The following is a 23011-nucleotide window of genomic DNA, read 5'->3' as shown; positions in this document are numbered from 1 at the left end:
TTAGGATCCAGGAGGAAACGTGCAGGAACTTCTCTGTCTCGTCTTGGGTTGCGGAGGAGAAAGGGGATCGCGCAGGGTGGAGAGTGAAGTGGGCAGGCTGGGGCGCCGCCAGGAGAGAGGCGGCGGTAGGGGCGCATCGGGGGCTCCTGGGTCTAGTTGTGCGCTTTGTACCCGGAGGCAGGTTCACCCCTCGCCTCCCTCCCCTCCCCCAAGGCTCATCCCACTTGTAAGAGTGGGACATTCTTGTGCTCACACAAGCACCAGTAGAGGCCACTACACACCTCATTAAATAAACAATCGTATGGCCAATTCATTAATTTCAGGAAAGGAGGGGCCTGAACTCTGCATTCCCTGGCCAGGGATTTCCCAGCTGAAGTCACAGGGAAGCGCTGGTTGATCTCCAGGGACTCCTCGTGCGGGATTTGTAGCCCCGAGGCAGCGGAAGAGCGAGGGTGTCCGAGGGACACGACTGACCCTCCGTAACTGGTGGTGTTGACTTAACGATGAGAGCGCCTTGGAGAACAGCTCCAAGTGATTATATCTGTTAGTGTTTCCGTTATGAAAATACCTCGTCTTTCCTGGGGATTACAACAATATTTATAGCCTGTTATCGGGCTGTTAACCTAGGGAATTGTCTAAGTATCGGATGTTAAGTACTTGCACGTTGTTTTCAAGTGGCAATATTTAAATATATTTATCCACAAAAGCTATTTTCAGGCTTTGTAGATCATAGATTATTGAAATCACCTGCATTCCTATTTATTTAAGGGGACCAATGAACAAAACGCCAAACCTGCCCCTAAGGACCTTACTGTATAATTGAGGAGCGGGACACACTCACCAGAAGGGCAAATTAGCATGCATGTAATCTGTTTCAATTGTTTGACCAAGGCGGTGTATCATAAAACGACAACTTTCACCTAGTTGCATGAGATCTGAAATTTTTATATTTGAAAGTCATTTTATCAGGCACAGTGGCAGCTTCTATTCAACTAAACTATTATTTTTCCCTGGTTTATATTTAAAATCACACTGCAATGTAACTTGTCTGATAAAAGCTTTCTTTTTTGATTTCCTCAGAGTATATGTAGCACATAGGTTTCACCAGTGTTAAAAAGTTTTAAACCCAAAGTACTATCAAATCAGCTACATAAACAATAGGTTTTTAGTATCAAGCTTACACTTGTACATTCAACCTGGAATACACATGTTGGTCCTGAAATGTAAGTACCTGATCCACCCCTTTCTATTCTTGTGGATAAGCAAGAAAAATATAGCTATCATAGAAGACATTTAATTTTACATGTAAAATTTTATATATAGTTCATCATGTTTGTGGTAGGTAATTGGTGGAGTTTCTGTTTAAAATTTTGTCAGTAATTTTGTAAGTAAAGTGCTAGTAATTTTAGGTTAATAAAAACAAGAAGTCTCTTAGGAAGTCATGGCAACTATTTCACCATTAATTCATTTGATGGACTTTTATTCTGTGCTGATAAGAGGTGAGAAGTATGACTGAAACGTGCACTTTGCCTTCATGGGGTTTGCAGTCCTGTGTAGGAAAGACAGCCATTTAAATACTAATTATATAGTAATTAAGTTGTTCTGATAAGCACTACTGAGAAGACTAGGTTTTGAGAAAGCTTAGACTGCAGGGACCTAACCTAGACTGGATGTCAGCAGTGAGATCTGAGTAGGAGCAGAGGTGGGGAGATGCACAGATAATTAGTGGGATAGTTGGGTCTAAAGCGTGAATCTTCTGATTCTCTGCAGAATGCTTTCCACAATCCATCCAGCATCACTGCAAAAGGAAAAGGAGTAACTGCAGCTAGGAAGGGTTGGTCAGTTCAGTCGCAGGCTGCAAAGACATTAAGGGAATTGAAAAGGGAGTCAGCAGTGACTGAACAAGCTGTTTCAGTAAATCATATGTCTTTTGTCAGTGGCTCAAATTTTTTATTTCCGTTAAGGGGTAGACTCAGACACCTTTCTGTAGGGGACTATAGCAAATAGGTGGTGGGATATGGAGATACTTGATAGTAAAAGAACAATAGAGTGTGGGGCTGCAGGATAAATGGGGTGTTTTTCCAACATTGGGTAGACAAGAGGTGGTAGAGGAAAGAGGGGAGGACTGGGGAGAGAAAATGGTCAGCAGTGGAAGAGGGTTGGAAGTGATTCGGTACACGGTCTTCGGGAAGGAAGGAGAAGCAGATTACTGAAAAGATGTGCAGGGACCAAGAGAAAGAGGACAGGACAGAGCTGCCTGTGCAGTGCGCGTCTTCTCTGATTAGAGTGATGAGGAATGGTGCACAGGTGGAATTAGGGTGCCAGGATGGAGACTGGTCGGAAAACAACGTGAGAGCTCATTTGAAATCTGAAGTTCCAGTTTCAAGAGACTCGATCAGCTGTCTGCACTTTCAGTGGCAACTTTTTGTATCCCAAGAGCAGAATTAGTGAGAAGTTTTAATCCAGTATTGATTACTTCTGAGTTACATGAAACGTAGAAATTGTTTTTTTTAAGCTTTTATTAAAATAATCAAATATTCAATTTTCTGATCAAATTGCAGAAGAATATTTGATAAAATGTCATAATGATGCTGAGGCTAGCCTTGACCTAGACTTCAGAGGTGTACTATAGAGGCCATGAAGCTATACTTCTCATTTAAGGAAAGACTCCTCTTGTTAACGTCCTGCGTAGGTGACTGTCAGCCTGAGTCATTAATTTGGTGATGTGATTCATTACCTCACAAGGTAGTCTGTTGCCGTTTCAAATAACTTCTGTTAGTTATTTAAACTAACAGAGCATAAACTTTGTTTTATGCAGTACATTTAACTTTAATTTTCACCCTCCCCACCCTTCTTGAATTTTTTTCTCTTCTGTTGCCATTTTTTCGGTGTCACCCTATCTCTTGATTCATCTGGTACTCCTGTAATCAGTTCTTCGTTTGTTTTCAGGTTTTTCTTTCATCTTCTCATTACATATTGGTGTCTAAGTTCGATCTTATTCTGTACATTTTACTTGTCTTCAGTTGCTGATTTAAGCTAATGACTCTCCTGGTCCCCTCTTCATGTATCACTCTCTAGCTTCACTGAAGAGGTACCGTACGTTACACAAGACCAAAGGTAAACTTATCTTTGCTCCTCTTCTCTCATCCCCTCTCCCCAGACAGTAACAACCCAATTTCTGGTCTGGGACTCTTACACTGATTGATTGATTACATGGACTTGTCTTCCTTTGTTACCTGCCTTGGACATCACTGTTCATTACTCAACGAAGTTGAGATTTAGAAGTCACCCTGGACTCTTGCCGCTCCCTCTTTCCCCTAGCCAGTCTGTGTGTGCGTTCTCAGTCGTATCTGACTCTTTGCCAGCCCATGGACTGTGGCCTGCCAGGCTCCTCTGTCTATGGAATTCTCCAGGCAAGATGGGTTGCTGGAATGGGTTGCCATTTCCTCCTACAGGGGATCTTCCCAACCCAGGGACTGAACACTAGTCTCCTGTGTCTCTTGCATTGGCAGGCGGATTCTTTACCACTGTGCCCCTGGGAAGCAACCCCAACTATAGCCAATAGTTCTTGATTTTTACCTCCTAAATATTTCTTGAATCATCACCACCTCACTGAGAGTAACAACAGTGGCTCTGTAATTAATCTCTTTATCTCCACAGTTAGCCTCTAGAAATCTGTCGTCCTGCCCAAATGAGCTTTCTTATATGGTTTTCTGAGCATGCCACTCTGCTACTTATAATCTCATAGTAGTGTTCCATAGCTTGCATGTTAAAGTATAAACTTCTTGGCATGGAAATGGTGAGGCATTTGTGACTTTTACCACAGGCTCCCGCACTCCCAGTTTAAAGCCTCATTTCTTCTAACGTGTACCTGGTGGTCCACCTCTCCAGGTTAACTTCAGGTCTCCAGGCCTTTGTTCATGCTGTTCTTTCTTCCTGGTAATGCCACTTCCCATCTTATCTACTTTTGAAACTCATACTCATTTGTTCAGTGAATTTTTCTCTACTCTCCTGTACCCCCAAAGAGACTTAGAGTCACTTTCTGTGTCCCCATAGCTCTTTGAGTCCTTTTCATGTAGTGTTACTTATTTCTTATCTTCTCTACTAGTCTGAACCTCTTGAGGGTTTGGATTTTCTTACCTGGTATAAAACAAGCATCTGGCACAGAATTGATTACCATTAATTGTTTATTTATTGAATACTGAATCTCTTTTATTTTTAACTCCTGGGCCTTATAGCACAAATCTGATTCCTTTCTATGATGGTCCTTCACATGTCTGATGACAAAAATTTTGTGTGTGGGTATGTGTTGCTTTCTCTTTCTTCTTTCTAAATTAATCATCCTAATTCCTTCAGCCACTCTTCATATTACTTAGTTTTTCACCTTTTGTGAGTTTGGTCATCTTTTTCTGGATATGCTGCAGTTTTAGTGTTTAGTAGTTTACTCATCTTTGGAAAGATCAGTGATCATACTAATTGATCTGTAAACAGAAGCTAATGCCCTGCTTTGCCTGCATAATAGAATGAAGGATAAGAGGGTTTGTAGATTTGCAGGGTGAGTGCTCAAAGGAGATTAGAAATGTGACTGCTTTTAGTAAACCGTATGAAAATTAATATGTGAATGGTGAAAAAAGACTTACCATATAGAGGCTGAGAATTTGAACATGACTCATCTGTTGGGGGCTATAGGCAGGCAAGAATAATACCTTGCTTATCTGAGTTGTCAGAAGAATACGGTGTCTTGATAAAATTGCTGATAAACTGCTAAGTACAGTGTCTGTGTAGAAAGAATGGTTTTAATGCTTTTTATGAACTTAAAAACGTAGTATAATTCTATTAAATTTTTTGAAAGTGTAGTTTTTTTCCAGCATTGATAATTGTTGGTTTCTTTATTACTTCTTGCTAATATAAAATATAGGGATAATATTAATCTCATTATGTGGAAGCTCTGTTTATCTATTTAGTAGTCTTTCTTGCCAGACCCTTCATTTTTTTTTTTACTGACTTGTGTGTGATTGGGAGATGTTTACCAGGCAATTGGTGGTGTTTTGACTTCTGGGTAAAATTACATCAACAATAAGAAAGTAGTCAGGGGAAATGACTATAGTTAAGATCTTATCGATCAGAGAGCTAATGAGGTGAGAAAAAAATCTTATGTTTATGACTTTTTCAAAATTGACTTTTATCATGGGACACAAGCAGTGAAAGATGATATTAAAATATAGCCCCAATTTTGGGATTTGTTCAGAATCAAATGAGTTTTTTGACTGAAAATTTTTGGAAATAGAGACAAAACATTTCATATAGACCCCCTGGTATAATTTTGGTATTTTTCTTTCTAGTCACTGTCTATATGGCACATAATTTTTATGTTGTAATAGTGGTGTATGTACAACCTTTTATGTACATTATGCCATTTTTCTTTGTTGCCACACTGTCTTTAAATCAATTAAAAATTTTAAAAATGCTTAAATACATGTTTGTTTGAAGGAAAAGAAAAAGTACCTAAAGTAAATCTTCCACCAACAAATTCCTTTTTTTAACCCATAAATAACCACTTCTAATACTTTTCCTTCTGTATTTATATATGTGTATGGTTTTATTTTTTACACATAAGCAAGATCATGCTGCTGCTGCTGCTGCTAAGTCACTTCAGTCGTGTCCGACTCTGTGCGACCCTATAGACGGCAGCCCACCAAGCTCCCCCGTCCCTGGGATTCTCCAGGCAAGAACACTGGAGTGGGTTGCCATTTCCTTCTCCAATGCATGAAAGTGAAAAGTGAAAGTGAAGTCGCTCAGTCGTGTCCGACTCCTAGCGACCCCATGGACTGCAGCCCACCAGGCCCCTCTGTCCATGGGATTTTCCAGGCAAGAGTACTGGAGTGGGGTGCCATTGCCCACTCCAGTACATGCTACTTACTGTTTTTCAATTTGTTTTTGGTTAACAGTGTGTTGGCAATCTTTTCATGCCACTACCTACAGATTTTCCTATAATATTTAAAATGTCTGTATAATATTCCAGTGAATCAGTTCAATATTAATAGTGGCCAATAAAAGTACTATTTATTGAGTACTCACTGAGCTATAAGTGCTGTGCCGTGCTCTAATACATGTGTTAAATCCAGTATACAACCCGGTGAGGAAGATTGTAATATCTCCCCATTCTATAGTTGAGGTAACTGAGTCTGAAATATTAAGTGAATTGTCATAGGACTCACAGCTGTCATGTGGAAAAGTTGGCATTCAGATCCAGTTCTTTACAGGTCCAAAGACTGATCAGTATACTGATCTTTAGTATACTGCATAGTGCTGCTAATGATTATTCTCCTTTTATGGATGTTGATGTTGTTTTCAATATTTTGCTCTAATAGAAAATGCTGTAATGAACATACAGAATTTCTCTCTATATTTTGGATTCCCTCATATGGGATTATTGGTGAAAAGGTAATTTTTGTGTGTATGTGGGAATCAGGGTTCCATTACTTTTGAAAGAGTAATGAGATCATTAAGAATAATATCATTGACCTGTACTTTTATGATTCTTCAAGACATTTTCATCTTTAATTGTGAACTTAAGGCCAATATTTTAAAATGCAGGTCCCATAGCTTCTCTGTTTCGACTCAAAACTGAAGAGATTAATTAATTACTTAATTAATAAGTAATTTCAAAGGTCACTTCTATCTCCAAGTTTCTATAACTCTGAAGTCTATAAAACTAAGTGGTAGGTTTACCTCAGCTAAATGATTTCTATTCTGTTCATGTGTTTGAGCACTGATCAGTTCTGTTCTTTGATTCAAGAATTACCTTTTGTCATTCTTGAAAGCCCAAGTTACTGTACATCTTTTTTTCCCCCTAATGTGAAGTTGGATATGATTGGGAGAATCTTTTAAGTTGCCTGTTAATGGTCATATATGATTTTACTTCATGTGTGTAAAGATAACTTTAGGGCTGATTTCAAGAAATAAAGTTTCAATGTTAAGCAATTGTAACATGTTTTAAGTTGCAGTATTACTTGAAATATTAGATAATTTTAGGCTTATAAGGGATGTAAACTAAACTGGCAAGGTTACTGATGTAGCTGAAAGGAGCAGATTTTGATTCTCCCTTTGACTTGCTTTTGTAAAGAAAGGGGAGAGAGAGAGGTAGTGGTTTTTATGTCTTATTTCACTAAAATCAGTACTTGGGTTCTTTTTAAGGAGTTACCAGTTGGACAGTTGGAGATGCACATTGTGTCTTTGCTTTTCCTATTAAAAAGAATCATGAAAAACAACCTCTTTTTTTGAAAAAAACATTTTATTGAAGTATAGTTGATTTACAATGCTGTTATTAAAAAGTGATTCATTTATATATATATACTTTTTCATATTCTTTTCCATTATAGTTTATTATAGGATATTGAATACAAATCCCTGTGCTATAGAGTAGGACCTGTTCATCCATTTCATGTATGATATGATAAGTCACTTCAGTCGTGCCCGACTCTGTGTGACCCCATAGACGTCCCTGGGATTCTCGTCCCTGGGATTCTCTAGGCAAGAATACTGGAATCGGTTGCCATTTCCTTCTCCAGTGCATGCGTGCTAAGTCGCTTCAGTCATGTCCGACTCTGTGCGACCCTATGGACAGCAGCCCACCAGACTCCTCTGTCCACGGGATTCTCCGGGCAAGAATACTAGAGTGGGTTGCCATTTCCTATGTATAGTAGCTTGTTAATCCCCAACTCCTAATTTATCCTTCCCCATCCCCTTACCCCTTTGATAACAACCATAGTTTGTTTTCTATGTCTGTCAGTCTGTTTCTGTTTTGTAAATAGTTTCATTTGTGTCATATTTAAATTCTGCATGTAAGTGACGTATATGCTATTTGTCTTTCTGATTGACTACACTTAGTATGATAATCTCTAGGTCCATTCATGTTGTTGCTGCTGCTAAGTCGCTTCAGTCGTACCGACTCTGTGCGAGCCCATAGACGGCAGCCCATCAGGCTCCGCCGTCCCTGGGGTTCTCCAGGCAAGAACACTGAAGTGGGCTGCCATTTCCTTCTCCAATGCATGAAAGTGAAAAGTGAAAGTGAAGTCGCTCAGTCATGTCTGACTCAGCGACCCCATGGACTGCAGCCTACCAGGCTCCTCCGTCCATGGGATTTTCCAGGCAAGAGTACTGGAGCGGGTTGCCATTGCCTTCTCCACCTGTTGTTGCAAATGACATTAAAAAATAACTTCCTTTAAACTCGTTTTATGGCAGGAATTTTTCAATTTAATTTTGTAGTCAGTTTGATAGTTGTTGAATAGCCAAAACTAAAAATCGAGGTAGTTTTGACTAGTTGCAAACATGTTATCTTGGAGGTATAATTATGCCAAAGCCATGCACTGTAGAGTTACTAAGATTCATTGGACATGTTTTCTGTCCTTAGGAAACCTTGGTCTAATAGCAGAGATAATAACTTAATTTGGAGAGAGAAGGTATAATTACTGCTGTAGGTGGAAAAACAAATTCTGGAATTATTGTGTTACTATTAATCAAAATAATACTACTGCTTTTCTCATAGTTTTGGTTCTGTGTGTTTAGAGTAGTCCCAACTTAGTTTTAACAAGTCAGTAGACTAGAACTCTCAAAGGGAGTTATTTTTCATGTCCTCTGGGTGAAATGATTACTGGAATGTTTGAATACATGAGAATGCTAATAACGGAACCATCTAGGGGTACAGCTACTTCCATGTCTTCGGGAAATCCGGAGATTGATCGTACAGGTTTTCAGGATTTATTTATTACTGGTCAGTAATAGCCAATAAAGCTTACAGAGGAGCCCTAAGCAGAGTGAATTTTTAAAATGATAACCGCATGGAAGCTGAATACAGAATATTTGTTTTTCAGCTGCAAAGTGAGTGAGTAAAAAAATTACCAAGATACATCTTTATGTTAAGGTCTAATTAAGATGATAACACTATCTTATACAAATTCAGGGAATACAATAACAAATTACAAGTTTTATTCATAATTTTTTATTCGTAGCATGACTTTTCATGTAAAAACTAAAATTTGAGGATCTTTTTGGTTAATTCTTGAAAGCTTTTGGTTTGAAGGATGTTGTTAGTTGTTTCAAAGTTACACAGTGTTGTATATCCAGGAGATTGTGTGTATTGTGGTGATTAGTGAAGTGAAAGTGAAAGTCGCTCAGTCGTGTCTGACTCTAGGCCAGAATACTGGAATGGGTAGCCTTTCCCTTCTCCAGGAGATCTTCCCAACCCAGGGATTGAACCCAGGTCTCCCGTACTGCAGGTGGATTGTTTACCAGCTGAGCCTCAAGGGAAACCCCCTTTATTAATAACACCCCAACTACACAGAAGTCAACTGTCTTGAACCCTCACTTCCAAAACACAGCTGAAGACTAGAGGATAAAAGAAATAATCAAAATCTGTATATCAAAGTAAATAAGTTTCTCAGAGTCCCTGAAGTCTTTGTTTAGAGCCTGTTTATCTTTAATTCACATGTAGTTCTAACAAACTATGTTATCTGATTTCTGAGTCCATGGTTGATCAGAACTGGTTGGAAGACTTATTTTGGAAACGACCTTTAACAACAGCAATTGGTCACCTTTGTAACGAAGAAGATGTAAAATAAGTATAAGAACACAAAGATCTTCTTTTAAACAGAAGCGGTTGTCTCAGCCAGATTGAGGAGTTTCTTTTCCTTTCCATCACTGCTAATGGATATTTCCTGCCCTTGGCCATTTCTTTTGCCCCTCGTTCTATAGATACAGTCACTGTCTGGGAAGAAATATCTTCCCTCAGAAATCTCTGGAGTCCCATCTCATTTCAGAGTATTAGCATGAGTCCAGGTCGGCTCTGGAGGTGGGAGAAAAGGAAATGTGAATAGATAGGGAGGTGAGGTGACAGGGCAGGGTTCCTTCTCTGCTGGTCCCTGCCCCTCAAGCCGTAGAATTTCTCTATTAGCAACATTTTAAACCCTGATGGCTCAAATATTCATATGAATTTAAATTTGGGGAGTGACATTAATTGTTGATTTGATTTTAAGAAAATAAAAAATATTTAAAAAATTTCAAACAATATGTAAAATACAGTGAGATCATACATTTCAACCCACTCCCCAGAGATAATCACTTTTAATAGTTATGGACTTTCTGTTTTATGTATACAATAAATCTTTAAAATATATAATATATACATATACAAGTGGGATTGTGCTGTGCGTTCTGTTTTCCAGCTTGTTTTGGGACATCTTTCCATTGTGAGTACATATAATTTATCACAGCTATTTTGATAGTCACATGGTATTTTATAGATATATCATAATTTATTTAACCAACTCCATTTAATGTTCTCAAATTATTTATTGCAGTCATATGCAGGGAACCCACTTTAACAAATGTCTTTGTGCACATGTCCGAATATACTATAGAACAAGTTTGTAAATGTTGGAATTGTAGGATAAAACTGCGTGTGTTAAAATTTTTGCTAGTTATTTCCAAGTTTTTCAAAATGCTGATTTTTCTCTATCAACAGCCTGTTTATCCACACACTTGCCAAAATAATATTTTCAGGCCTCAGGCTGTGTCAGTCTGATAGATGAATAAAGTATATTTCTTTAAATTTTATAGTTTAAAATGATTAATGGAGTTGAGCATCTTTCAGATTTTTATTAATGGTTTATATTATTTCTGAGAATTGTCTGACTTTTGTTCATATTCCTTTAGTTAGTTAGTTAAAGTCGCTCAGTTGTGTCCAACTCTTTGTGACCCCATGGACTGTAGCCCACCAGGCTCCTCCATCCATGGGATTCTCCAGGCAAGAATACTGGAGTGGGTTGCCATTTCCTTCTCCAGGGGATCTTCCCAACTCAGGGATTAAACCCAGGTCTCCCGCATTGCAGGCAGATGCTTTAACCTCTGAGCCACCTATCCTTTCTCAAATTGATGGTTCACTTATAAATATAAATTAGATAATATACTTAAGAATAGGAACAATTTAAAACTACTGTCAAAACTCCCATGGCTACTTGTGGTTTTTCACAAAATGAGAAGCATACAGAGTAGTTGAGTCAGTCTGCTTACCTGGCTTCTGCTAGCCACTGCTATTTGCTTGATGTGTATTCAAAACTTTCAAACAGTTCTATTTTGAAGGAAAAAAATCTTAATCATTGATTTGAGTGAAAAATAGGAGTTGAAAATGATATTACCTCTTTTAAGACAGGATGACTACTTTTAGTTTAGAATAAGTTCAATTAATCAAATATTTGAAGGCTGGTTTGTCTCAAGATACCAAGGTGGTTTAAAGTGGAAAATGGATTAAGGATGCAACAGGAAAGACAAGGGACAGGATCTGATTTCCATTTTTGAATACCCTGAGACGGAGATGCCAGCATAACGTCTCTGTAAAGGTATTACAGAATTGGGAGGTCTGGCTAGAAATGTAGGTTCAAGAATTATCTAATAGAGGTGATACTTCAAGCCATGGTGGTGGTGGTTTAGTTGCTAAGTGGTGTCAAACTCTTGTGACCTCGCGTACTGTAGCCTGCCAGGCTCCTCTGTCCATGGGATTCTTTAGGCAAGAATACTGGAGTGGGCTGCCATTTCCTTCTCCAGGGGATCTTCCTGACTCAGGGATCAAACCTGGGTCTCCTGCATTGCAGGCAGGTTCTTTACCCACTGAGCTACAGAAACTAAATCATTTCCTTGAGGAAGGAAGAAGAAAACCTAGGGCAAAGACGTCAAAGTATAGCCTTCATTGGGTGTCCAAAGGAAGGAAGTAGTGCTGTGTCTGCAGAACAAGGTAAGTACCTAGAATCAGAGCTATGCAAAATGATAAAATTCATTTAGCTCCTGGATGTCTTATTTAGAAACATTTGTGTGAATAAATGGGATAGTGATAAAGTCATCTTTGTTATTTTCCCTTACCTCTACGTGCATGTCGTGGCCCTAGGTTAGAGTGCTAGGCAGGGAGAGGGGAGGCTTACAAAGAATTCTGAGCAATTCTTTACTATAAATAACATGTAATAACTTACCACTCTACTGAACTGAGGTAGGCAGTAAATGAGTTGTGTGTTCATGCTTAGAACAGAACCTGGTTTATCTTAATTACTCATTAAACATAAACTCTTGTTTTTTATTATTTTTATAAACTGAATGGAGAGGCTAGCTAAAGATACATATAATTTGGTTTATATTATCTGATGACTATGTATTACTAGATTGTTAAATGAGTGAATTTATGTAGGGAAGGATAAGAATTTGTTTCATTTGGAGGATCTGGTTAATAAGTTTCTTGGAGGAGGTAAGACTTGAGCTGGTTTTGAAGGCATGAGTAAGCTTTTTATATGGGCAGGCTCTTCTGGCAAGGAGAGTATAAGGAAGAGCAGTATGAGTTGAGGCAGAATGTTCTTGATCAGTAAACTGTTTCTTGAAAAAGCTCACTTCTGTTACTCTGAAGTTTATCATTTGTTATGAAATGGAGGGGTGATTATTAGATGATGAAATCATAGGCCAGATAATCTTTTAAAGATTCTGATGCTAGAAAAGAAGCTGGAGGTAGTGCTTGTTCCAGTTTTTAATGCCTGAAAATTGACCTTATCATGACATATTTGTTACCTAAAATCTGCTAGGCATTGTGAGTATCTTTTCTGAAACATTTGATTTCTCTGGATTTTATTCAAAACTCCAGAAATAAGCTTCAGGATGATGTGTATTGGGAAGTACTAAGGAATTAAATTTTTGCTACTTTATGAAGAGATCCTGTTGATGGGTGGGGTTGTGTTCCCTCCCTGCTATTTGACCTGAGGCCAAACTGTGGTGGAGTTAATGAACATAATGAGTTGGACCTCCTTCGAAAGGTCCAAGCACGGATTGCTGCGCTCAGTGCCCCCAGCCCTGTAGCAGGCCCTTGCCTCCACCAGAGACTCCTGGACACTCACGGGCAAGTCTGTATCAGTCTCTTGTGGGGTCACTGCTCCTTTATCCTGGGTCCTGGTGCACACAAAGTTTTGTTTGTGCCTCCAAGAGTCTGTTTCCCCAGTCCTGTGTAAGTTCTGGTGGCTCTGTGGTGGGGTTAATGGCAACCTCCTCCCAGAGGGCTTATGCCATACCTAGGTCTACTGCGCCCAGAGCTCTTGCCCTTGCAGCAGTCCCCTGCTGACCCGTACCCCACAGAAGACACTCAAACACAGCTCTGTCTCAGTCTCTGTGGGGTCTCTGGGTTCTGGTGGACCCAAGGTTTGTTTGAGCCCTCTGAGCATCTCTGGCAGGTATGGGGTTTGATTCTAAATGTGATTTCACGATTTTGCCCCTCCTACCATTTTGCTGGGGCTTCTCCTTTGCCCTTCGACTTGGGGTATCTCCTCAAAGTCACTCCAGTGCGGTTATCTTCATTAACTCCACCATAGTTTGGCCTCAGGTCAAATAACAGGGTGGGAACACAGCCCCACCCATCAACAAAAAGTTGGATTAAAGATTTACTGAGCGTAGCCATGCCCATCAGAACAAGACCCAGTTCCCCCTCAGTCAGTCTTTTCCATAAGGAAGCTTTCATAAGCCTCTTATCCATCTCCATCAGAGGGCAGACAGAATGAAAATCACAATCACAGAAAACTAACCGGTCTGATCACATGGACCACAGCCTCGTCTCACTCAGTGAAACTATGAGCCAGGCAGTGTAGGGCCACCCAAGACGGATGGGTCATGGTAGAGAGTTCTGACAAAACATGGTCCACTGGAGAAGGGAATGGCAAACCACTTCAGTATTCTTGCCTTGAGAACCCCATGAACAGTATGTAAAGGCAAAAAGATAGGACACTGAAAGATGAACTCCCCAGGTCAGTAGGTGCCCAATATGCTACTGGAGATCAGTGGAGAAATAACTCCAGAAAGAATGAAGAGACGGAACCAAAGCAAAAACAACACCCAGTTGTGGATGTGACTGGTGATGGAAGTAAAGTTTGATGTTGTAAAAGAGCAATATTGCATAGGTATCTGGAATGTTAGGTCCATGAATCAAGGCAAATGGAAAGTGGTCAAACAGGAGATGGCAAGAATGCACATTGACATTTTAGGAATCAGTGAACTAAAATGGACTGGTGTGGGTGAATTTAACTCAGATGACCATGATTAATCTACTACTGTGGGCAAGAATCCCTTAGAAGAGATGGAATAGCCATCATAGACAACAAAAGAGTCTGAAAGGCAGTACTTAGATGCAATCTCAAAAACAACAGAATGATCTCTGTTTGTTTCCAAGGCAAACCATTCAATATCACAGTAATCCAAGTCTGTGTCCTGATCAGTAATGCTGAAGAAGCTGAAGTTGAATGGTTCTATGAAGACCAACAGACCTTCTAGAACTAACTCCCAAAAAAGATGTCTTTTTATACATTGTAGGGGATTGGAGTGCAAAAGTAGGAAGTCAAGAAATACATGGAGTAATAGGCAAATTGGGCCTTGGAGTACAGAATGAAGCAGGGCAAAGGCTAATAGAGTTTTGTCAAGAGAACGCACTGGTCATAGCAAACACCCTCTTCCAACAACACAAGACAAGACTCTACACATGGACATCACCAGATGGTCAGTACTGAAATCAGATTGATTATATTCTTTGCAGCCAAAGATAGAGAAGCTCTATACAGTCAGCAAAAACAAGACCAGGAGCTGACTGGCTCAGATCATGGACTCCTTACTGCCAAATTAAGACTTAAATTGAAGAAAGAGGGAATACCAATAGACCATTCAGGTATGATGTAAATCAAATCTCTTATGATTATACAGTGGAAGTGACAAATAGATTCAAGGGATTAGATCTGATAGAGTGCCTGAAGAACTATGAATGGAGGTTCGTGACATTGTACAGGAGGCAGTGATCAAGAACATCCCCAAGAAAAAGAAATGCAAAAAGGCACATTGGTTGTCTGAGGAGGCCTTACAAATAGCTGTGAAAAGAAGAGAAGCGAAAGGCAAAGGAGAAAAGGAAAAATACACCCATTTGAATGCAGAGTTCCAAAGAATAGCAAGGAGAGATAAGAAAGCCTTCCTCAGTGATCAGTACAAAGAAATAGAGGAAAACAATAGAGTAGGAAAGACTAGAGATCTCTTGAAGAAAATTAGAAATAACAAGGGAGCATATTATGCAAAGATGGGCACAATAAAGGACCGAAGTGGAATGGACCTAACAGAAGCAGAAGATATTAAGAAGATGTGGCAAGAATAAACAGAAGAACTATACAAAAAAGATCTTCATGACCCAGATAATCACAATGGTGTGATCACTCATGTAGAGCCAGACATCCTGGAATGTGAAGTCAAGTGGGCCTTAGGAAGCATGACTGTGAACAAAGCTAGTGGAGGTGATGGAATTCCAGTTGAGCTGTTTCAAATTCTAAAAGATGATGCTGTGAAAGTGCTGCACTAAATATGCCAGCAAACTTGGAACACTCATCAGTGGCCACAGGACCAGAAAAGGTCAGTTTTCATTCCAATCCCAAAGAAAGGCAATGCCAAAGAATGCTCAAGCTACTGCACAGTTGCACTCATCTCACACACTAGCAAAGTAATGCTCAAAATTCTCCAAGCCAGGTTTCAACAGTACATGAACCATGAACTTCCAGATGTTCAAGCTGGATTTAGAAATGGCGGAGGAACCAGAGATCAAATTGTCAACATCTGTTGGATCATTGAAAAACCAAGAGAGTTCCAGAAAAACATCTACTTCTGCTTTATTCACTATGCCAAAGCTTTTGACTGTGTGGATCACAACAAACTGGAAAATTCTGAAAGAGATGGGTATACCAGACCACCTTTTCTGCCTCCCAAGAAATCTGTATGCAGGTCAAGAAGCAACAGTTAGAACTAGACATGGAACAACAGACTGGTTCCAAACTGGGAAAGAAGTACGTCAAGGCTGTATGTTGTCACCCTGCTTATTTAACTTATATGCAGAATACATCATGAGAAGTGCTGGGCTGGATGAAGCACAAGCTGGAATCAAGATTGCGAGGAGAAATATCGATAACCTCAGATATGCAGATGACATCACCCTTATGGCAGAAAGTGAAGAACTAAAGAGCCTCTTGATGAAAGTGAAAGAGGAGAGTGGAAAAGTTGGCTTAAAACTCAATATTCAGAAAACGAAGATCATGGCATCTGGTCCCATCACTTCATGGCAAATAATTGGGGAGACAGTGGAAACAGTGACAGACTTTATTTTTTGAGCTCCAAAATGACTGCAGATGGTGACTTCCGGCATGAAATTAAAAGACTTTTGCTCCTTGGAAGAAAAGTTATGACTAACCTAGACAGCATATTAAAAAAAAAACAACGCATTAGTTTGCCAACAAAGTTCATCTAGTCAAAGTTATGGTTTTTCCAGTAGTCATGTATTGATGTGAGAGTTGGACTATAAAGAAAGCTGAGCATCAAAGATTTGATGCTTTTGAACTGTTGTGTTGAAGACTCTTGAGAGTTCCTTGCACTGCAAGGAGATCCAACCAGTCCATTCTAAAGGAAATCCGTCCTGAATATTCTTTGGCAGGACTTATGCTGAAGTGAAACTCTAATACTTTGGCTACTTGATGCAGAGAACTGACTCATTTGAAAAGACCCTGATGCTGGGAAGGATTGAAGGCTGGAGGAGAAGGGGATGACAGAGAATGAGATGGTTGGATGGCATCACCGACTTAATGGACATGAATTTGAGTAAACTCTGGGAGTTGGTGATGGAGAGGGAAGCCTGGTGTGCTGCAGTCCATGGGGTCGCAAAGAGTTGGACACGCCTGAGTGATTGAACTGAACTGAAGAGATCCTTATTTTTAAAAAAAATTGTGGAAGCTTTGTGGAATAGTGTACTTCAGAGTAGGTGTATTTATGTAAGAGATTTTGCAGTTTCAGAATCAGTCTTATCTATCAGCCATTAAAATTTGTGGGTACAAATATCTGATAATGTGGTAATGACTTGATACGTAGTTCCACTTTAAGAGTGTTTTAAATTTGCCTCTGCATATGCATAATATTTTTCCTTTGATATAAAGTTCTCATGTTACAGTCTTTTTCTTCAGAATTCACTGGACAGCCCCTTGGCCGCTCCAGTTCAATATTCTATATAATAGTAATGTCTACTAGGTACCCTCATACCCTCATCTTTTTTAAAAACCTCTGTATGCTTGTAGAATTGTGTGTGTGTGTGAACTTTGAGATTTAGAAATTTCACCAGAATATGATTAGATGGAAGTTTATTCATTAATTTTTTTTCCTTTTTAGAAAGTAGGTACATGGAGTTGCATTTTGGTTAGGCATTAGATTTAAATTCAGCCGGTAATACGAAGACTGCATATTATTATTTTCCCATTTAACATTCCTTACGAAGCCCTACATTGTGCTTAGTCACTCAGTCGTGTCTGACTCTTGTGACGCCATAGATTGTAGCCTGGCAGGCTCCTCTGTCCATGGGATTCTTTAGGCAAGAATACTGGAGTGGGTTGCCATTTCCTTCTCCAGGGGAACCCTACTTTGGAGGCTGATATTTCATCTCTCAATAAGTTGGGCTTAGATAGCTTCTCTTCTTAGCATTGAAACAAAATTTTTTTGTTGTTGATCACTAAATAAAGAGGAAGATTTGCCTTGTTCGAAACCATTTTTTAAACTCTATAATTAAAAGTGTAATGAGATATTCATACTAAGAGTGGCACTCTGGAGCTGTGCTCAAGTAGGAGAACAAGTTCGCATCTCATGTTGCGTGCTTATATGGAACGGCAGGTAGAAGGGCTTGTTCTGTTTAAAGTATTCCCTATTCTTTCATGTATGGTTGAACTCATTTAACTTAAAATGTGTGTAGTTTTTATTGTTGTTCTGAACATGTTTATCTTTTTCAAGGTAGGAAAATTTCTTCTGTTACTTTACTACCTATACTCTGTTAACTCTTTCTGGAATTCCAGATAGGTATATTTGCTCTTTCTCTTTTCTCTATGATGCTTTATTTCTTTGTTTGGTGTGTTAATTTTTGCTTTATGGTTTTGAGACTGTGTTATTATATACATACAGATTTAGATTGTTATCTTTCTGGTGATTAAAGTCTACTTTTTCTGATATTAATATAGTAGTATCAGCTGTCTTTTGATTAGTGTTGAAAAATTTTCACCCTTTTATTTTCAGCCTGTTTTGTAGTCTTATATTTATGTTTTATATGTAGTAAATTGTTAGGTTTTCTTTTTTATTTACACTGACAGTTTTTGCCTTTTTTCTAGGGCTCTTTGTCTATCTACATGTAATGTAATGGCTGATATACTTGGCTTTAAATCTCCCATTTTATTTATTTTTTCTTTACCTGTTCTGTGTTCTCTTTTCTCTTTTTTTTCCTTGCTTCTTTTTGGTTGCAGTTTTTTCTTTTAGTTTACCAGTTGCATATTCTTTTACTCTTCATCTTGTGCTTCTTAAATATACCCTTGACTCATTACTTTTACCATTTATTGGGTAATACAAGGCCTTTCAGAGAAGGCAATGGCACCCCACTCCAGTACTCTTGCCTGGAAAATCCCATGGACGGAGGAGCCTGGTAGGCTGCAGTCCATGGGATCACTAAGAGTCGGACACGACTGAGCGACTTCCCTTTCACTTTTCACTTTCATGCATTGGAGAAGGAAATGGCAACCCACTCCAGTGTTCTTGCCTGGAGAATCCCAGGGACGGGGGAGCCTGCTGGGCTGCTGTCTCTGGGGTCGCACAGAGTCGGACACGACTGCTGCAGCAGCAGCAGCACAAGGCCTTTAGAACACCTATTTTTCCTTTTCTTTTAATTTTTATGTTGCCATTGTTACATATTTTAGTTATGTTTATATTTGATATCCACAAGACATTATTCTTTTATGTCATTACTGGTTTAGATTTACTCATGTTGTTTTTATTTATCAGTTACTCTTTCTTTCTACATCTCTGAGCTTCTATCTGGAATTATTTCCTTCTGCCTGAAGAATATTCTTTAGTGTTTAGGTCTGCTGGACATGAATTCATCCAGCTTTTGTCTGTTTGAAAACCTTTGTTTCATGTTCAGCTTTAATATTTTTTTGGTGGGGGATGGTGGATGTATAATTCTATGTGGACGGTTTTTTCTTTCAGCCCTTTAAGAATGTCATTTCACTGTGCACTGAACTCTATTTCTGATGAGAAATCAGCCGTAAGTCTTATTTTTCCTCTTGTGGAGAATGTGCTTCCCTCCTTCTTTGCCCCTTTGGCTGCCAGTTTTAAAATTTGCTTTCTATCTGTGACTTTCAGAAATCTGACTACGATGAGCCTCATTGTCAGTTTCTTTGTATTTTTTATCCTTTCAGAGTTTCTTGTATCTGTGGAATGATTACTTTAATCACTTCTATAAAGTTCTTGGCCATTATCTCTTCAAATATTTCTTCCCCACTGTAGTCTAGTCTAGTTTGGCTTTTTTGAGTCCTCATCATTCTGATGGGTTGAGAACAACTATGGTTTTTGTAGCTGGTCTGTCCTATTTTGGCTGTTGGGTAAGAGCAAGTCTCTTACGACTTTCTACATTCTAAACAGAGACAGCTCTCTATTTATTGATTTCTTAATTTCATTTATTGCATTTTTCAAATCTAGACTGTCTATTTTGTCTTATAGTTTCTAGGGCCCTGCTGAAATTCTCCATATTTTATTGTTATTCCTTTAATCCATCCTGTCACATGTGTTCCCATGAGGATTTGCTTTTGTATTTGTTATTTCTTCTGGTTTAGGGATTTTTGCGTGTTTTTATGTGCTTGTTTATTGTGATTGAGTGTCAGGGATTGTGTATGAAAAATCTGAACGCTACTATCTTCTCCCAGAAAGGATGTACCTTTGCTTCTCTTCTGGTATGTGGTTATATGAAGTCACTAACAATCTCAGATCACTGTAATCCATTCAGGGATTGAGATGATTTAAAATTGGGCTTCAGAATTTATGAGCTGAAATATTTTGGGTTAACCTTTATTTCTTGTATGTGGCCCTTTGAGGTCCTAATTGACAGTTTAAGGAGTTGACCCTCCTCCTTGGCAGCCCCTCACTCCAGTTTGTCCCCTCAGGGCTTACGTCTGTCCAAAGCTTCACTCATCCTCTCAGTCTCTTCAGCAGTGGTGGCCTTTAGAATCCACAGATACCTCTAGGTAAAAAAAATACAGCGTCAAATACCAGATTTATTTATTTGGATTTTCTCGTTTTCTGGATCTTGGTCCATAATTCCTCATGACCTTGATTGCCCTCGCACAGATCTTTTGTATTTTGTCTAGCTTTTTATTTCTTTTTAGTGGAAGAGTTGATACGAATCATCTACTTTGTCATTCCTGGAAGCTGGGGTCTTGCAATACCCGTTTCATCATCATTAGTGTTCTATGAGAAAATTTCACACTTGTCTCATTTTTCATCATGTGCAGTTTGCATTTATTGCCCCTGTTATATTTTGCTTCAGTTGATAGAACAATTACTTCTTTAGTTCCTAGGTCTCTTGACAAGTTGCTCAGTCGTGTCTGACTCTTTGCGACCCTCTGGACTGTAGCCCTGCCAGGCTCCTCTGTCTGTGGGATTTTCCAGGCAAGAGTACTGGAGTGGGTGTCTGTGTCTGCTCAGTATTGCTGGTTGATATGGACTTTTATACTTCTATGGGCTTATGTTCTAATGCTTCAGGTCTAGATGAAAGAAGAGAAAATTTCAGTAATTTTATGTTGCTAGATCATTGGTTTGGTGGTTTGCAGGGATTAAGGGCAAGGTATAGTTAGTCTGTTGTGAAATCTGGAGGTTTATTGCTACAGTGTTTGTTTTCAGTGCTGGAATTAAAAAATTTGCAATTTAAATGCTGGCAGTTGGTTGTGGAGATAGCAGTAGCAGCCTCTTCTCTTTCTACCCCTTGTCTCAAAACTTTGTTTAGCACATGATCTGCAGTGTGAGTGCTTTGCCAAATGCTTTGCCAGGCTTCTTTCTTGGAGGCAACCCTAGGCCCACATATGGTTGGCACTCTTCTGTGATTTTCACTGGGCTACAGATTTTTCTCCCAGGTGTTTTTAAAAAATGTAATCCTTTGATTATTTCAGTGTATATCGGTGGTGGAGTGTTGGGTAGGCATTGATTACATTTATGAGCCCAGTTTTGCCATCTTGAACTGATAATCTACACTGTGTATGTTTTCTCTTTTTCAGTTGGGTTTAGTTTGGTGTCTGACGCAATTAAAAAAGAATAGTTCTTATTATTTTCTTTTTACTTTTACGTACATATAGATTATAATGAAATTTCTGAACGACTCTAATAGGCCAATTAACTCTTGCCTGATAGGAACTCTTATGCATGCATGCTAAGTTGCTTTAGTTGTATCCGACTCTTTGCGACCGTACGGACTCTTGCCTGCCAGGCTCCTTTGTCCGTGGGATTCTCTAGGCAAGAATACTGGAATCGGTTGCCCTGTCCTCCTCCAGGCGATCTTCCCGACTCAGGGATGGCACCTGTGCCTACTACATCTTCTTCTTTGGCAGGTGAGTTCTTTACCACCTAGCACCACTTGGGAAGCCCAGGAACTCTTATAGAATGGAGTATTTTTTATTCCACAGACATTTTTTGCAAATGTTGGGTATATTTCCAGGGCTGTGCCAGGTTTTGGGATTATAGATTTGAGCAAGTCTCTCGATCCTGTGTATCTGTTCTTGAGGTTGAAAGACTTTTCTTTGGGAGGATGAAAACAACAGTGTTCTTAAAATGTTGACTTTTTTTTTTTTTACCTATTGTTAATTATTCATGTGTATAAAGTATTGATAATAGTTCTTTATGTAGAAAATATTCCAGTTAAAGCCTTATTTATAATTTTGGTTGTGTTACTCATTTTCCCCCATATATAGTAAATTTCAGTTTGTCGTCGACCAGGTGACCATATCAAATGATAAGGGTTCATGTTTTACATATGATTGCATATGTATTATGAAAAGTAGGATGGCATGACTTCTTTTTTTAATAAGGAATTCAGAGTCCAGTAAGATGGGTAGGACATGAAACAGAAAAGTAGAAGTATTATATATTCATTATACAACCTTTTACTTACAGGAAGAAAAATTAGGAATCCGCTTTAGCCTTAAATCTAGAGTTTGCCAGTCTGAGAATCATTCTTTGAAAATGTTTTGAATCATTAGGCATAGTAGCAGGAATTAGGAAAGTAGATAGCTGAGGCCACAGGGTGGATTGGAAAAGAACATGGCCCGCTTCATTATGCTGTTTCAGAAGAACAAGGTTTTATCTGTCACAGACATTAAATACACTGTAAGGAAAGTTGGCCATCTTCACTTTATATCCAGTAAGAATGGTACAATTTAGGAGATGCTGTTTAAATTGAGTCTTCCTGAGTAATGTTTTGTTATGATGTAAGTTGTTTTCCTCATATGTTGTTCTTAGGTTAAATACATTATTTTATGTATGTTATGTTATGGACTTGATACGACAAAGTATACTTGATGCCAGATCTTCTGTTTTTAATGCAGTGGCTTTCACACTTAAGTGTTACAACATCTGGAAGTAGTGGTGTGCTTTGTGAGATATTGAGAAGTATTAATACTTTTAATTACATGAAACAAATGAAGTATTATTCTACAAACTGTAAATATGACATGTAAGTGCAGTTCAGGAGTTCAGTGGAATAAATATTTTTTAAAATAAAATTTATGTTGTATATTTATTTATTTTTGGCTGTGCTGGGTCTTCGTTGCTGTGTGAGAGCTTTCTCCCGTTGCAGCAAGCCGGGGCTGCTCTCTAGCTGTGCGCAGGCTTCTCGGTGTGCTGGCCTCTCTTGGTGCGGAGCACAGGCTTTGGGGCTCATGGGCTTCTGCACACAGGCCTGCTCGCGGTGTGGCCTGTGAAATCTTCCTGGATTAGGTATTGAACCTTTTCCCCTGCACTGACAGGTAGATTCTCAATCACTGGACCACCAGGGAAGCCTTGAGGAAATGTTTAATGAATATTTGTTGTGCACTGTAACACAAGATAATTTCATGATGAAAATGAGTTA

At 39.0% G+C, this 23011-nt stretch overlaps 1 protein-coding gene across 1 annotated transcript in view; it reads left to right on the top strand.

The window, feature by feature from the left end:
* The window catches only part of NEO1 (neogenin 1), a 240744-nt gene that overhangs the window by 1592 nt on the left and 216141 nt on the right, over window positions 1-23011 (top strand). The gene's annotated exons all lie outside the window — the stretch shown is intronic.

The sequence above is a fragment of the Bison bison genome, unplaced genomic scaffold (assembly GCF_000754665.1).
Source record: "Bison bison bison isolate TAMUID 2011002044 unplaced genomic scaffold, Bison_UMD1.0 scf7180017864526, whole genome shotgun sequence".
Lineage (NCBI taxonomy): Eukaryota > Metazoa > Chordata > Mammalia > Artiodactyla > Bovidae > Bison > Bison bison.
The sequence above is the reverse complement of the archived record's forward strand: the minus strand, read 5'-3'. Positions and strand labels throughout refer to the sequence as shown.